Genomic DNA, 17258 nt, shown 5'->3' with positions numbered 1-17258 from the left:
TAGCGACTTGAGGACCTTGTTGCGGCTCTGTACTTTATTGACAATAGCGGTTGCGTGCGCAGAGAAGGAGAGCAGGCTGTCGAATGTTACTCCGAGTATTTTGGGGTTATGCACCGTCGGAATCGGTGTGTCATCGACGTGAATTCCCAGCGGTAGCCTGACCTCTTTCGTCCAGGTTGTGAACAGGGTCGCATAGGATTTCGTAGGGGAGAGGGCTAGACACTTTGCAGTGAAGAAGCGAGAAAGTTCGGAGAGATACCCGTTTACTTTCGAACACAGGTCATCAATTCCATTCCCAGTCGCTATGATCGAGCAATTGTCGGCGTAAAAGATAATCGAGACTCCCTCTGGTGGTCGAGGGAGCTTTGAAATGTAAAAGTTAAACAGTAGCGGGGAAAGGACACCACCCTGTGGAACCCCCTGTTTTATTTTCCTCTGTTTACTCGTTTTGTCTCTAAACATTACCGACGAATGTCGACCACTCAGATAATTTGCCGACCACCGTTTGAGCCTCTGTGGGAGAGAGTAGGCCTCTATATCTTCTAGTAGCGTGGAATGGCAGACGGTGTCAAACGCCTTTGACAATTCCAACGCTACTAGAATCGTTCTCTCACAGGGACGGTTTTGGTTAAGGCCACGAGTTATCTGAGTGTTTATGGCGTTAAGTGCTGTTGTTGTGCTTTGCACTTTACGGAAACCATGCTGATGCTTCGCTGGGGTCAAGTGGTTTGTGAAGTACGGGAGTAGCAAGGCCTCGAGTGTCTTCGCTACCGGGGAAAGGAGTGTTATCGGACGATAAGAATCTCCTTTGTTGGTAGGCTTCCCCGGTTTGAGCAGAGGGACCACTCTCCCCACCTTCCAGATGTCTGGTATGATGAGAGTGGCCATAGACAAGTTGAGGACCTCCGTTAGGTACGCTACCTCCGCAGGACCCAAATTTTTCAGCATCAGGATGCATATTCCGTCGGGCTTTGGAGGCTTTCGCCTTCCCGGCCACCTGAACTTCACCGCAAGTGAAAGCAAGGGGGGCACAGGTTGTTGGCAGTTTGTGCAGCCTTCTGGTCACTCGACGCTTGGCTTTGTCCACCGGAGGATGCAGTATGAACTGGCGGCTAAAATAGCTCGCGCATCGCTCCTGGTCCGACGAAGCATGGTCGCCGAAGGAAATTTCGACTCTGTCGTCGTGCTTCGTCGGATTGGACAGCGACCTCACGGTTTACCAAAGCTTGCTCACACCAGAGGTGAAGTTACAGGTATTCAGATGCTCCTCCCACTTCTTCCGCTTGTGTACGTTTACTAGTTGCCGAATCTCCGCGTTGAGATCCCTGATACGGGGATCTCCGGGATCGGCTTTCGAAGGCTATCACGCTCATCGGCTAGAACAGCCGCTTCGGCAGGGAAATTTGGACGTGGGTCCGTTATACATCCTGCCGGTATGAAGCGAGCTGCAACAGCAGTGACAGCCCTGCGGAACTTACGTTCACCGAGATGGACGTCGGTTGGTGTGGGGAACGCTGTGAAGGTGTTTTCGGTAAACTCCGCGTAACCTTTCCAATCAGCTTTAGAAAAGTTGATATAGGTCCGGTGTTTGGCGGAGGCAAAGTCGGTTGGTTTATCTATCGAGATGACTATAGGTAGGTGGTCTGATGCTAAGGTCAGCATAGGTCGCCATGTTATGCTGTTTATTAGACCAGCGCCGACTATGGTGATGTCTGGCGAGCTACTGCAGTTACCCATAATCCTGGTGGGTGGGCGTCGTTCATTGTGCAGAATGTCGAATCGTCTATCTGCTCAGCCAAGTCTGTTCCCCTACCATCGTTTGACAGGCTTGAGTGCCAAAGATCGTGGTGCGCATTAAAGTCACCTACTACCATACGGTTTTCACCTCTGAGGAGCGCACCTATATCAGGGTGATATCCTGCCGGGCAGCAGGTGACAGGAGGTATGTATATGTTAAATATTTCGAGCTCAACATCGCCTGACCGGATAGCGATGCCCTGACATTCTAGGGTGGTATCCCTGCGGTCGATGTCTGCTTCGATAAGACGATACTGCACGGTGTGGTGCGTGATGAACGCTAAGCCACCACCATTATCTCGCTCGCGATCTCGACGGTGCACGTTGTACCCGGCGCAATTCAGCAAAGTTGAATTGCTGTGCTACTTCGTCTCTTGGACCGCAGCTATCAATATACCATGCCGACACATGAAGACGGTTATCTCCTCAATCTTGCTCGGTAGCCCGTTACAGTTAGATTGAAGGAGCTTCAGGTGGTTCGGGAGACGTGTCGTGATGTGGGGTGTAAGTGATGTGTGTGTTCTTACCGCCGTTGGCTGTGTGCGCTGCTGTGATGGTTGCCGCCCTTTGGTGGTGGCGGGAGGCGTCGCAGTTGGGGTCTGCGACCGAGCGGCGCAACACAGGCCCTCGAAGTTCCCAGTCCAATTTCGCGTGGTACGCAGACCTGAGCATGCCCTAAAGTGGCACCAGCCAAGGCAGGTGTTGCACTAGACTAATGTCACATTACGGAATATCCTGGTCTGACATACCGTGCAGATTGTAGGTGGAACCAGGAGTTGTTGGCGGCGGTGTGTGGGTAGCGGTGCGGTTGTGTGTGTTATGTGGTCTGTCGTGGATGTGGTATGGTCTGTGGTGTTATTATGTTGTTGTGTTGTGGTGACTGTGTGAGGCTGCTCGGGTGGACTGAGGTTGTCCGTGGAGGCTGCTCTGTTTGAGCAACAGGGGGCCACGTACGACGTGGTCCAATGTCGATGTGTCCGTAGTCCTGAGCAGACTCTAAGGTGACTCCACCCCTCGCAGGGAGACAGAGGTGGAGTTGTGGTGTAGTCGTCTCCGGCATACACAGCAGGTGTAGATTTCTGGCCCTGGGTTTGACTCGATGCCAGCCCTGAGTAGAAGAATACGTAGTGAATGTAGCCCTATGGGCGAACAACTTCTGAGATACTTCGCCGACCTAAACGGGGTTAGATCGCTGAAACAACAGCCCTTGGTCGGGTAAAACCCGAGTCATTCCGGTACGTAGAACCGGCTGTCGTGGGAATGTTATTACATTATTGTTATCGAACCGCTCAGTTAAAGTTAAAACCCGAGTCGGCTACATGCCATGCAGATCTGATCGGAAAATTTCAGTCGAAGATTCATGAGCTTCCGATGTCTTAACCGAATACGGGAATCCCGATGGGCGATTCCCGATTAAGTTTGAACTCGACCTTCCACGGTTTTGGGCATGAACGGGGAACGATGAGTTCAACTCAAAATACTGTTCCATCCCAATATTTACCCTTAACCATACCAGATTCGATTTCAAACCCGAATATACCGACTTTGGTTCAGGCAACTGAACCACGCTATACTCTGACCACTAGTACGGTTAATTCAAATGCTCTACTAGCCGTTCTCAATTCAGTGTCAGGCGGGACGGAACCAACACCCCCATTACACCAACTGTCCGAAATCCGAGTAGTTGAGAACCCAAACACAGATGCAACAGCAAATGATTCGTGACCGGATTCATTTACAGACATCAATACCTGACGTTCGTGACATGAACCAAACCAGGCCAACGACCCGGAATCATACCTGGATACCACCCTCGGTGGATCCTTCTCATGGTTCTTTAGGTGGTCCTTCAACCTTACAAACTAAAACGATCAATACCTACCGTGGTGTTAGAACGTCACATATCCAAGAACCAATTAATCAACCATCTCATTTATATCAGAATTATTCGCTATCCGATCCACCACAATCACGAACAAATCAAGCCACTGTATTCGACGAATCTGCCCAAGCGGATGCAATGGATAGGAAATTCAGAGGCTTACTATCATGGATGGGACGTGCTCAATTCGATGGCGTTCATGTGAACGAAAAATATCTATCGGTTGAAGGTTATTTGGCTATTATTGGCTCATTTCGATATAAGATTGGAGTACCCGACCAGGAATTGGTTACGCGTTTGGTACCCACACTCACGGGGGCCGCTCGACAATGGTACTTCACCGAACTGAGAAACTTCGGAGATTATCAATTTCGTGCTCGTTTCCTCAACAAACATACTCGGGCCCAAGTATAAATGTCATACGCACAGATTAAATTCGATCCACGTTCGCAAACACTTCTGAAACATATCGATGTCTTGACATTCCAATTGCAGGGTAATTCCTGTGGTCTGGATGAACGGGACCACCTCGATATTATCATTGGTACGTTATCCGATCATCTGCGTGAACTTGTCCACACTCGACAAGTCCACACGTTGGAGCAATTGCGTGAGTTCGCTCAGCGAATTGCACCACATTCGTTCATTGTTGCCACGCCCCGTCCGGAAAGAACCCGTTCGGATAGACAGCGATCAGTGCCACGGGAAATTACGGCAATACATGATCCACCGGATGATTCTTCACATTCGGAATATACCGCTTCTTTTCCTGGGTCCGACTCCGATGACAGGGAATGTGCATACGTGAACAAGGAAAAGAAATCAATTAAAGCATCTCAGAAACGTAGGTATTCGAAACCAGTCGAGGATTATAAAAATGACAAAAATCCAAAGGAGAATGATACGAAAGTAGGAACTATCGTCGCTGTTGAGGGCGACGAAAATGTACGATGTGCAAAATGTCTCGTGTGGGGCCATCACTTCAAAAAGAGTGCTACAAATGTACTCGACCGGGGGTTACGTCTGATCAATGCCCGTGTTCAAAAAACGCGTAAGGGAGTCGATGGGGAATAGTGGTCCATCGTACTCAGAATCCACAACTTTATCTAAATCCACTGTCTCTAACAATCCGCACTAAGTCCCTCTACAATCGCACACCTAAGTCCCTCTACAAATCAACAAATCTTCAGTCCAGAATTCCAGTAATAATTCCACTCTGATTCTTAATGAATCTAATCAAACTCAAAAGGATGGCAAAGAACCATCAACTAAATGTTCTGAACGAACACTACCAATTACCAAACCTACTTCAGCTCCAGTCCCTACTCACCAGCAAGACGCAGTCAATCAAGTTAACCAACCACGACTCCGCGATGTTTTCTTTATCTCAGAGAAATGTTTGACATATAACATTTCGAACGATTGTCGCGATTATCTCACGGTTATGGTTAACAACCATTCTCATATGGTTTTACTCGATGGTGGAGCCGAAGTCACAGTCATTTCACAAACATTTTATGAGAATTACAGATGGGGGCAGTTGCAACCTACCAAAACCTCCATTGGTCTTGCCGATAATTCGATTTCTTTTAAGGCCATTGGTGCCAGCTCTTGTACCTATCTCACTGATACACCCAATTATGGGACGGACATTCCTTGAGGCCTTCTTTTTCGAACTGGTGCAGAATCAAGAGAAAGTTCAACGATTCTTAAAACATACAGCCAAAGGTGATACTGAAGAAGTTGCATCCGCTAAAGTCGAAATGGTTACGGCGGATAATATATTAATTTTTGTAACCAGCCACCAGGGATTGGGAAAGAACAAGCTCCGTTCCCACGACAGTCGGGTCTACGTAACCGGAACGACCCAGATTTATATCTGGCCAAGGACTGTCACTCCAGCAACACTCCCCAAAATCTCTTTGGGGAATTTGTATGCTGTTACAACAACAACAACAAAGAGAACAAGCTCAGGTATCTTCTATGAGTAATGATCTGGAGCCAATTGACGCTTCCACACTCGGTTTAGAGGGTGAACTAGATACCCCAAAAATAACGAGCGTCAGCCTTCCACATAATCTCACCCCAGATCAAAGTCAAATGTTGGACGCCGTTCTCAGACTTTTTAATCCAAATCCTGAGTCTGGTCCTTTAAATGTCACTACTCAGATCGAACACGTAATTAATACGGGTGATGCAAAACCTGTCATCAAACGCCAGTATCCAGTATCGCCATATGTGGCTGAACAAGTTCAAGCCCAATTGGATAAAATACGTAGTCGTGACATCATTATGACCATCGAAGAAAGCCCTTGGCGGTCACCAATTCTGGCTGTAAAGGGGAAAGACGGAACGTGTCGCGTGTGTTTGGACGCGAGAGAGCTGAATAAAATTACCATTCCAAATGCCTATCCAATTACGGATACAAACCAAATTTTGGCACGACTGAAGTGAGCTAAATACCTAACCAGTACTGATCTGTCTCAAGCTTTCTTTCAAATTCCTTTGGCAAAATCGAGTCAACTGAAAACCGCTTTTGCATGAAAAACGCAAACGCCATATCCGTAGTAAATTATCTTCGACATATATTCACGGTGAATGGCTGCCCCGAACTCATATCAGATAATGGTACTCAATTCATCAGTCAAATTTTCGCAAAGCTTTGCGCCGATTATAATATCAAACACATGAAAACGCCTTTGTACCAGCCACAAGCCAATCAGGTAGAGGCGACAAACAAAAGCATTAAACTTGGATTACGTGCTCACATGGCTGATCTTCTGGAACATTCCTCCTGGGAAAACTATCTTTCTCGTGTTATTCATGATATTAACACTTCAGTTCATTCAGCCACGGGCTACACGCCATATTTCCTACACACCGGTCGTGAATATGTGAAAGATGGAAACGAATATAAATTATTATTGGATGTAAATCCATACCATACCCAGGAGGTGGAACAACGTAAAGTTCTGGCTGATGAAATTCGAGACAAACAGTTCGAACAATATCAACAAACCGCACAACGGGCATTGACCCGCAAAAGAGAACGCCATTTCGAGATAGGCTCGGAAGTGTACATTCCCAATCCTAAACAGTCCGTGGCCGGAGAGGGCTATGCACAAAAACTAGCCCCACCAAAAATTAGAACCTATGTTTCACGGAAACTTGGTTCGAATTCATATGAACTGATCGATGCTAAGCACCGAGTGCTTGGCAATTATTCCGCCGATTTAATCACAACACGTTAACTCATTCAGTACATTCGCCTTCTCAAGAATTTCGATGAATATATGGCGGGCCTCCATATTCCTTTGATTCTGCCATATTGAAATAATAATAACGTTTGTAAATGAAATGAATTACTGCATAAATTAATTAAGTTTAGTTTTGTTATATCCATAGTTTTGTTATATTATATCCTCAGTACATTGCTAGTGAATCGATCAAAGCAAACAAGAAAAGATTCATAGCCAAATCATCTACCAATGCCTTTCATCTACCGTAGCTTATGTAATGCGTACTGAAACTAAATAGGAAAGACGGAACATGTGTACATACAGATGCGCTCAAAGGCGAACTGAACGGGTCAGGATGGGGTTGATGAAGATCATGTATAACGATTTCGATGTAAGGTCTAACGACCATCAAACCACAGCCCGTGAATCGCATTCGAACCACCATTCTCATATCCCTACTAAACGCTCCACATTTTTTGTTAACGTGTCGCTGAAGATGAGGGGGATAATGATCTATTATTTTTATTGGCCAAATAATAGACAGAGGAACGATTATGAGAAATGTAAACATAACAAAACTGTCAAAGCTAAACTTCAAAATGGGGGGGATTGCCAGATGAATGTACGTAACCAATGGTTATTCAAGACACGAACCATCATATCGGTATAGACACGAATTTACATGGCCACTATGAAAACGCCCACACTGAAATACGATAAAAGAATCGGTGGTCACATACCACGAGGCTAGAAAAATATTTTTCCTTTTTGGAATTGGACACGGACCGAGCAACACACATCAGCCCTCGCAGGAACGGAGGTAATCCTAACTAAGCAATTTATTAAAGCTGACGACATCGGTTAGGTTAAAGTAAATCCTCAGAGTGCGTATACCTGGGGAATATACTTATACTTACCTGTGGAAATAAAGAGTCTGTGGATATAAATTCTGGTCTATTCATTTGGCAGCAGTTAGACCACCGTACACCGGTAATCTTCAAATCATCAAACGTAAGTCAACCTAATTATTATCACCAGCCCAATGGAAACGAGCTACCCAACAACAGTTTATCGAGATTCCTGTTTGGATCGACAAGAAAAGGTCAAGCAAATCATTATCGTATTGATTTCTTGCAAAGCTCTATTTAAGGGGGCATTTCGGCTGTAAAGGGTTTGGTAATAGCGACTCTAAACAAATCAGTATGTCGCAAAGTTCTGCTAGGAACATTGAAATAAATTCTGCTGAGCAATAAGGGGCAATCAACGTTACCGGAAATTACATCGAAAATTAAGGAAATGGACAGGAAAAATTCTTCGGCTATGCAACGGCATTAAGTTAATTAATTGACAACGTGAAAAATAGGATGGTATAGGGTCGGAGAAGTTAAGCGATCTTAAGGCGTGTCGGATAAACACGCGCTGGACTGACTCAATCCTGTTTATGTGGACTTGTTAATAAGGTCTCCAAATAAAGGCAGCACACTCTAATCTTGACCTAACAAATGCAGAGTATAAGACTGAGTATAGGGATTCAAAAACGCATATGCCGGTTGGAAGTAAACAACCTCACGTCATATTCCGTGATAGAACCTTCACAACAGGCCCTATGAAAGCGCTTTTTACAAAAGCCATTACACGGCACAACTGAAGAATCGCTCCTAGCAAACATTTTAGTGCACTTTCCACAAAAAGCAGCCATATTTAAAATATGTATGTGTCTTTAAATATTTGTAACATGAAGAAACAAAGCAAAGCAAAATTAGAGAGTAGTCAAAAACACGTCTACACTCGATGACAAACTGTCACACATAACTCCTGCACATAACTCCTTTCTGCGTAGGCGGCCTTTGGCCGCCCTTAGGGATTATAACATTCACTAAGTAGAATTCTCCTTTCTGTGTTGCCGAAGAAGAGGCGCAGAACACCTTTTGCAGAGAACATCTTTCTGCGTAGGCGTCCTTCGGCCGCACTTAGGGATTATAACCCTCACTAAGTAGAATTTTCCTTTCTGTGTTGCCGAAGAAGAGAGGCAGAAAACCTTTTGCAGAGAAAACCCTTCGGCGGAACTAAGGGATTATAACCCTCACTAAGTATAATTCCCCTTTCTGTGTTCCCGCAGAAAAGAACCGGGCTTCAAAAAAATTACATGCTTAGGTCTCTTCTGTTTGGTTGGTTGGGTGCTTTTCGTTTTCTTTTAAGCTCTTCTTCGCACTGGGCGTTTGACAGATCTTTGATTGTAATCGTTGGCACGGAAATTTTGTAAAGCGTTTTTAATTAATACATAAATTGCAGTTATATTTAACAAATATTCTTAAAAAAATGTTTATATGAGAGAATGGTAAAATAATAGTGATTATGAGTGTTTATATTTCTACTTTCAGCCTTTTTCAAGCGAAAAAAGCAGCAAAACGTAAGTGAGCATTGTGATTTTTGGCCATTTTTGTAAGGGTCCCTAGAGGCCTATAGGGGGACTAGGTGGTCGCGGGTTGCATTTTTGTGAATGGCGGTTCATGATCTCTAAAACGGGGAGGTCGGAAGCGCCCCGGTCGCTCCCCCTTCGCCCACCGTTCTTTAACCAACGGCCATATTGGAAAGCCAACCCACGCCCATTTAAAGTCCATTTATGTTGTCTTGAAAATTGTTGCGGAATGTTTTCATTAGTCACCGAAGAAGCACATCTTTCGCGGTTTCTAAATTTGCCGTTATATGAAAGTAGGGGACGTGCAATAAGTGTTTAGATATACATAAATATTTTAGTTAATTCCATTATGTGAAAAAGTGACTAGGTAAATGCAATAGCCTTTAACATATCCTGGTAAATCATTTTGAGGACTCTGCAGTCGGACGATATTACTTCGCATTCAGCTTCAACGAAAAAGTCACTCCCTGGTACACATTTCTGTAATCCGGTTCTTTCATTTAAAGGTTATTTGTACAATTGAAGAGAAATTTATTTAGAAAAGACTGGAGATTTGAGTATAAACTGCGACTGCTTCGGTTGACTCGTTTATTCGGAATGGAATCTTTGTACAAGCGCTGCTATTTGCTTTTGATATATCTTTTTGTATCTAGCCCTGCCAGATTATAGGCATATTTACAGTGTATTCTACTACTTACATTCAACTACAGCTCGGCCAACCTGACCGGAATGATCGACCTCGATCATGTATTATAAAGTACAAATAAAGATATTTACAAATTTTTAGTTTTCCTTAAATAAATTTCTTATAGACCACTATATCTACAGCAAGTGCTGCCTTCAGCTTTGAAACCGTTCATTGTCTTCCCCATTTCTTCTCTTCCAGAGTTTAATATTGCATGCTTCGATAACACTGTTATACGGTATTTGCGTGATCTGACCATTTTCTATATCCCTTAGTTCGTACCGGTCGTTGGGAAGTTTCTTATGTATTTCGTATGGGCCCTTGAATTTTGGTAAGAGCTTCTTATTAAGGCCAAATGTTGTGTCCACGTTTTTGATTACTACGAAATCGCCTTCCTCAAACGTTCTCCCTCTAGCACCCTTCTGTTCACTTCGGCTCAAGTTGTAGTCTTGCACTTTTTTGATTTTATCTCCTGCCCTACTAAGTATTGCATCTAAATCCCTCCCCCGCGCCTGAAATCTACTCTTCTAGGTACTCTGTCAATTTATCCACTATTTCTCCACGCTGGTTGACACCAAACAAAGCTTTACTACTTGGTGTTATTCCGATTGATCTATTCACCGAGTTGTTTATTGCGAATTCTATTTTGTAAGTTGTTTTACCCAGTCCCCGTGAGAGGTTGGGTAACTTAGTTTTGCCAACATACCTACTAAACTTCGGTTTACTTTCTCTACTTGCCCGTTGGCTTGTGGGCGAGTGCTCTGCCACTTTTATATGGGTTATGTTCTTATCTTTTATATAATCTTCAAAGTCCTTTGACGTAAAACAGCTGCCCCTATCAGTTATGCATCTTTGAGGCCGGCTATAATATTCGAAATATTTGCTCAATGCTGATGTTACTTCCTTAGCGGAGGTCGTTAAGACCGGGTACAATTTTACATATTTCGTAAAAGCATCTATTATGACAAAATGTGTTTTCGCTTCGATTGCAATGACGGAAGTTGGCCTAAGTGATCTAAAAGGATTGTATGGAAAGGTTTAGTGTCCTTAGGGATGTTATGCAATTTTCGGGCGTTCGGGTCATTAGGGGCGGAATACATAATGCATTTTACACAATTTTGCTTAAGGTTCTCGATTTTGCTTTTCATGTTGGGGAACCAGTAGTTCGCCTTGATTTACTGGTAGAACTTTTTCCCCAGTTGCGGGCCTTCATTTTTGTGGCATCACTCACTTTTTTCGTTCAGTTTGATATAAAATATTAAAATAAGTATTTATATCATTTTGCACGCAATGGCTGAGTGAGCAGCGCACTGGCGTGCCGTTCGAGAGATCCGAGTTCGAGTCCTAGGGCAGTAAGATTTTATTTTTTCTTTCCTTTATTTTTTTATTTTTGCTTGTTTCATTTGTATAAACTATCTTTATTGATTTTTTTTTTTTGCATTTTTGATCTAATTTTCTTCTGATTCATTATAGATTTTATTGCTGTAAAAAACAAAACTTTTTTTTCAATTAAATTCAACAATTTTATAATGAGCTCGAGGCCATTTTTTAAATGAAAATTTATTGTGGAAAAGCAACAATAATTTGAAAAAATGGTAGAAGTGATAGCTATTTCGGAAATCACCACATTTCCTCATCAGACTTCTTTTAGTAGGATTCGAACCGACGATCCCACTGACTCAGCCAGTTGCCTATGCACCGTGCTAAGTACGCCTTGTAAATTAAATTAAATTTTTAGAAACTGTTTGATAAAAGATAAAAAAGACCAATAACAGGCCAATTCTGGCATCTGTCTTTCAACTCACCTCAGTCTTTCGAGAGACAAGAGTCTTTATATTGCGGCAACTATCTTGAAAGCCGTTTTTTGTATTTCGAACGACTAATTGAAAGATGTGCTAATAGTGTTATTATATTTATCGTTTAGCAATAAGTTTTCTAAAAACTAAACGAAATGAAAAGAATATTTTTTTAAAACAGGAAAAACTATAAATTTGAGAAACCGAAAGTAAAAGAAAAAAGATGAATCAAGAAAGTTTCCAAACGTTAAATAAAATAAAAAATATGAATTTTTAAGCAATAAAACTAAAAAAATTTATTAAAAAAAATTCGTTGCCGCGGAACGAACTCGAATCTCTTGAATGGCACGAAAGTGCTCTGCTCGCTGGGCCATTGCCACTGTTACAGCAACGTAATCGAAATTGAAACTTATTGAAAACAAACAAAAAATTTCAAAATCATTCGTTCAAAAGTTAAGTAAAGGTTTTTGTTTACTTAGCTTTAATGTTCATTAAATGCCGTTAACGAATCATTAACTGACTCTGAGAGGGACTTTTTTCAAATCGTTGCTGAGGGACACCTTAAGTAATCATTAAACGACTCTGAGTGCGGCTGTAAGTCTTCACTGTCGATTATAGCACTTACATTTTCACAATCAAATTCGTTCCTACTGAGTGCGTCTACGTGCGGCATTTTAGTGCCTGCTCTATGCGATATTGAATAGTTGTAGTTTTCTAGCTCTAAGGCCCAGATTGTTGTTGTTGTTGTAGCGGCTACAACAACCCCGCCCAGATCGGTTGATATCTCAGTTGTTCTCGTCGAGTTCCACTAACGGCAGCCTCAAGAAGCGTGCAGCCTCTATGGGGTCGGTCCACAGGGACGACGCCGTTACGGCTGTAGATTTTCCGGGCATGCGAAGAGATGATTCGAGTTGTGAGGGGTCTCTCCGCATGCCGGACAACCATTCGGCACATCCGCGTTTAGCGTACTCAGGTAAGAGTTTAGCCTGCTGCAGTAGCCAGAGCGAAGTGGGGTTATTGTTGTTCTAGTCTCCTGAGGCAGATGGAGCTCCGTCGCGTCAATGTCCGGTGTTTGTGTGCCTACTACGGCATTCACAGGTCTAGAGTCTACATAACTCGAGACTGAGTCCCGTTCAGGGCATGTCGGTATGCTGACGGGTCCAGAGGCTGCTTAATGAACCTCTGGACTTCGTCCGTCAGTTCATATAGATGCCTCCTGACGTGCCATGGCGAGGGCTCCTCTGTAAGCAGCTGTCTGTTTGGGTGGCCACATCTGTCGCCCATGTTGTTGTTGTTGTAGCGGCTACTAAGCCCCGTTCGGGGCGGTTCATCCATCAACGTTGTCGTCTATTTCAGCTAGGGGGAGGCCCAGGAAGTGTGCTACTTCCAGAGGGGCTGTCCATAGGGACAGGGGCGTTAGCTGAGTGGGATTCTCAGGGCATGTGAAGATTCTGCTCAGGTAGCTGTTGAGCCTGCTGCAATAGCCAGAGCGAAGTTGGGCTATTGTAGTGCGGGTCTCCCGAGGCAGACAAAGTTCTGTCCCGTCCACGTCCGGTGGTTGTGTGCCTAGAACGGCATTCACAGGGCGGGAGTCTACATAATTTGAGACTGATTCCCTGTGAATGCCGTTCAGGGCCTGTCGGTAAGTTGACGGGTCCAGAGGTTGTTTGATATACCTCTGGACTTCGTCTGTCAGTTCGTAAAGATGCCTCCTGACGTGCCGTGGCGAGGGCTCTTCCGCGAGCAGTTGCCCGCTGGGATGGCCACGTCTGTGGCTCCCAGCGAGGAGCTGCTTGCAGAGCATCATGTTATGCACCTTTACAGGGAGCATCTGGGCCTCGTCATGGAGGTGGTGTTGAGGCGTCATCAGGAGGCATCCTGTCGCAGTTCGTAATGCCGTGTTTTGGCAGGTCTGCAGCTTCATCCACTGCGTCCTGCTAGTCCCCGGCGACCATACGGGCGCTGCGCAGCTTAGAACCGGCCGGCCAATTGCCTTGTATGTTGCCAACAACGTTTCTTTATCTTTGCCCCAAGTGCTGCCGGCCAGCGACTCCGAGGATTTCGGGTTATTCACCGTCGGTATTATTACGCCATTGACGTGAATACCCAGGGGCAGTCTGACCTCCTTCGTCCAGGTGGTGAAAAGGGTTGCCGAGGATTTCGCAGGGGAGAGGGCAAGGCTCCTTGCAGTGAAGAAGCGAGAAAGTTCGGAGAGGTAACCGTTTACTTTTGAGCAATTCCATTCCCAGACGCCATGATCGAACAATCGTCAGCATACGAGACTATATTAACACCCTCTGGTGGCTGAGGAAGCTTTGATATGTAATAATTATACAGTAGCGGGGACAGGACACCACCCCTGTTTAATTTAACGTGGCTTGCTAGTTTTGTCTCTGAAGATTACTGACGAGTGTCGACCACTCAGGTAATTCGCCGACCACCGTTTGAGTCCCTGTGGGAGTGAGGAGACCTCTATATCTTCTAGTAGCGTTGAATGACTGACAGTGTCGAACGCGTTGGACAGGTCCAACGCTACTAGAATAGTTCTCTCACAGGGGCGGTTTCGGTTTAGGCCACGAGTTATCTGAGTGTTTATGGCGTTAAGTGCTGTTGTTGTACTATGCACTTTACGGAACCCATGTTGATGCCTCGCTGGGGTCAGGTGGTTCGTGAAGTACGGGAGCAGCAGGGCCTCGAGTGTCTTCGCTACCGGGGAAAGGAGAGTTATCGGGCGATAATACTCCTTTGTTGGCTGGTTTCCCCGGCTTGAGCAGTGGGACCACTCTTCCCATTTTCCAGATGTCTGGAATGACGAGAGTGGCCATAGACAGGTTGAGGACCTCCGTTAGGTACGCTACTCCCGCAGGACCCAAATTTTTCAGCATCAACATACATATTCCGTCGGGTCCAATGGCTTTGGAGGCTTTCGCCTTCCCGATGGCTACCCTTACCTCACCGCTGGTGAAAACAAGAGGCGCACTAGGTTTTGGCATTTTGTGCAGCCTTCTGGTCACTCGACGTTTGTCTTTATCCACCGGAGGATGCAGAATGAACTGCCGGCTAAAATAGCTCGCGCATCTCTCCGGGTCCGACGAAGCGTGGTCACCAAAGTCTATCTCGACTCTGTTGTCGCGCTTCGTCGGGTTAGACAACGACCTCACGGTTGACCAAAACTTGCTCACACAAGAGGCGAAGTTGCAGGTCTTCAGATGCTCTTCCCATTTCTTCCGCTTATGTACGTTCACAAGTTGCCGAATCTCCGAATTGAGATCCCTAATACGGGGATTTCCGGGATCGGCCTGACGAAGGATGGCGCGCTCATCAGCTAGAACAGCCGCTTCGGCAGGAAAATTCGGACGTGGATCCTTAATACATCCTGCTGGGATGAAGCGAGCTGCAGCAGCGGTGACAACCCTGCGGAACTTACGGGGTTAGATCGCCGAAAAAACAGCCCTTGGTCGGGTAAAACCCGAGTCATTCCGGTACGTAGAACCGGCTATCGTGGGCCGTGGCCCATCTAGCTCTCCGGCTATTCACTAGTTTTTTTATTAAGTGTCATTGTGTATGAGTTGCAATCAGTTAGTATTTTAAACTTAATCCTTTCTAAGTACACTCGATATCTTCGTAGTACGTAAATAATGGCTAATGTTTCCAATTGGAAGCTGTGGTATCTACTCTCGGCATCGGAAGTTCCTTTCGAAAAAAATGCTATGGGATGAAGGTGGCCAAGAAGGAAGGTGTTTCTGTAACAATATAGTGCCGAAACCATGTGCACTAGCATGACAGTGCAGCTCCGTCTATTTCTTGTGATTATATATTGCCAGCACTGGGCTCGATACTAATTTTTCCTTGAGGGTTCGAAAAGCATTGTTGCATTCTGCGTTAAATCAAAGCGTTTGTTTTTCTTAAGTAGGTCATATAATGGTCGGGCGAGTACTGCAAAGGAGTGAACAAATTTTCTAAAATAGGAACAAAGTCCAATGAAAGCCTGAAGTTACCGTTGGTTCTTTGGGGGCGGATAATTCGTTACCGCTTTAATGTGGGATTCGGTGGGCGTATACCGTGCTCTTACACCCTATAACCTAAGTATTCAATATCACTACATGCAAATTTGCATTTGCTGAGTTTCATCTGGAGGCCATGTTCGGACAGTTTCTCTAATAATTTCTTAACTAAATCGTAGTGGGTATCTATTGTTCTACTGCCAATGATGATATCCATATATACTATTATTTCACCCTTCTCAATAAATTCTTTCAAAATTTTTGTTATGAATCTTTGGGAAATGGCTGGACCATTTTTGAGTCCAAAATAGCGTTCTTATAAACTCATATTGTCCGTTCGGGACTACAAACGAAGTATACTTAATTGAGTTTTCCTCCATTGTAATTTGAAAGAAACCTGACTTCAGATCTAGAAGGGTAAATATTTTGTTACCCCCAAGATATTCCAAACAGTCTCCTATGAATGGAAGTGGGTTATTATCTCTCACAATCGATTTATTCAAGTTTCTATAATCGATGGACATTCTGGTTCCACCAGATTTTTTCTTCGTAAGAACGACTGGCGATGCATAAGGCGAGTCATTAGGTCGGATAGGCACCCTGAAATTGTGCATATGGAAACTGTGCATACGAAATAATGCATATGAAAAAAACCGAAATAATGCATACGAAAAAAACCGAAATAATGCATATATGCACAGTTTCGGTTGAAAACCGAAATAATGCATATGAAAAAAACCGAAATAATGCATATATGCACAGTTTCAGTTGAAAACCGCAATAATGCATATTAGAAAAACCGAAATTATGCATATGCACTCTTTCGCTTGAAAACCGAAATAATGCATATGAAAAAAACCGAAATAATGCATATATGCACAGTTTCGGTTGAAAACCGAAATAATGCATATGAAAAACCTGAAATAATGCATACATGCACACTTTCGTTTGAAAACCGAAATAACGCATATGAGAAAAACGAAGTAATGCATACATGCACAGTTTCGGTTCAAAACCGAAATAATGCATATGACAAAAACCGAAGTAATGCATACATGCACAGTTTCGACTCAAAACCGAAGTAATGCATATGACAAAAACCGAAATAGTGTATACATGAAAACGAACTTCTTTCTGAGTAGGCGGCCTTCGGCCGCGCTTAGGGATTATAACCCTTACTAAGTAGAATTCTCCTTTCTGTGTTGCCGGAAAAGGGGACCGGAAGAATTTTTTTGCAGAACTTCTTTCTGCGTAGGCGGCCTTCGGCCGCGCTTAGGGATTATAACCCTTACTAAGTAGAATTCTCCTTTCTGTGTTGCCGGAAAAGGGGGCCGGAAGTACTTTTGCGCAGAACTTCTTTCTGCGTAGGCGGCCTTCGGCCGCGCTTATGGATTATAACCCTTACTAAGTAGAATTCTCCTTTCTGTGTTGCCGGA

The sequence above is a fragment of the Rhagoletis pomonella genome, unplaced genomic scaffold, assembly GCF_013731165.1.
Source record: "Rhagoletis pomonella isolate Grant_MI unplaced genomic scaffold, Rhpom_1.0 Rhpom_scaffold_00007, whole genome shotgun sequence".
NCBI lineage: Eukaryota > Metazoa > Arthropoda > Insecta > Diptera > Tephritidae > Rhagoletis > Rhagoletis pomonella.
This window is presented reverse-complemented; position numbering follows the sequence as displayed.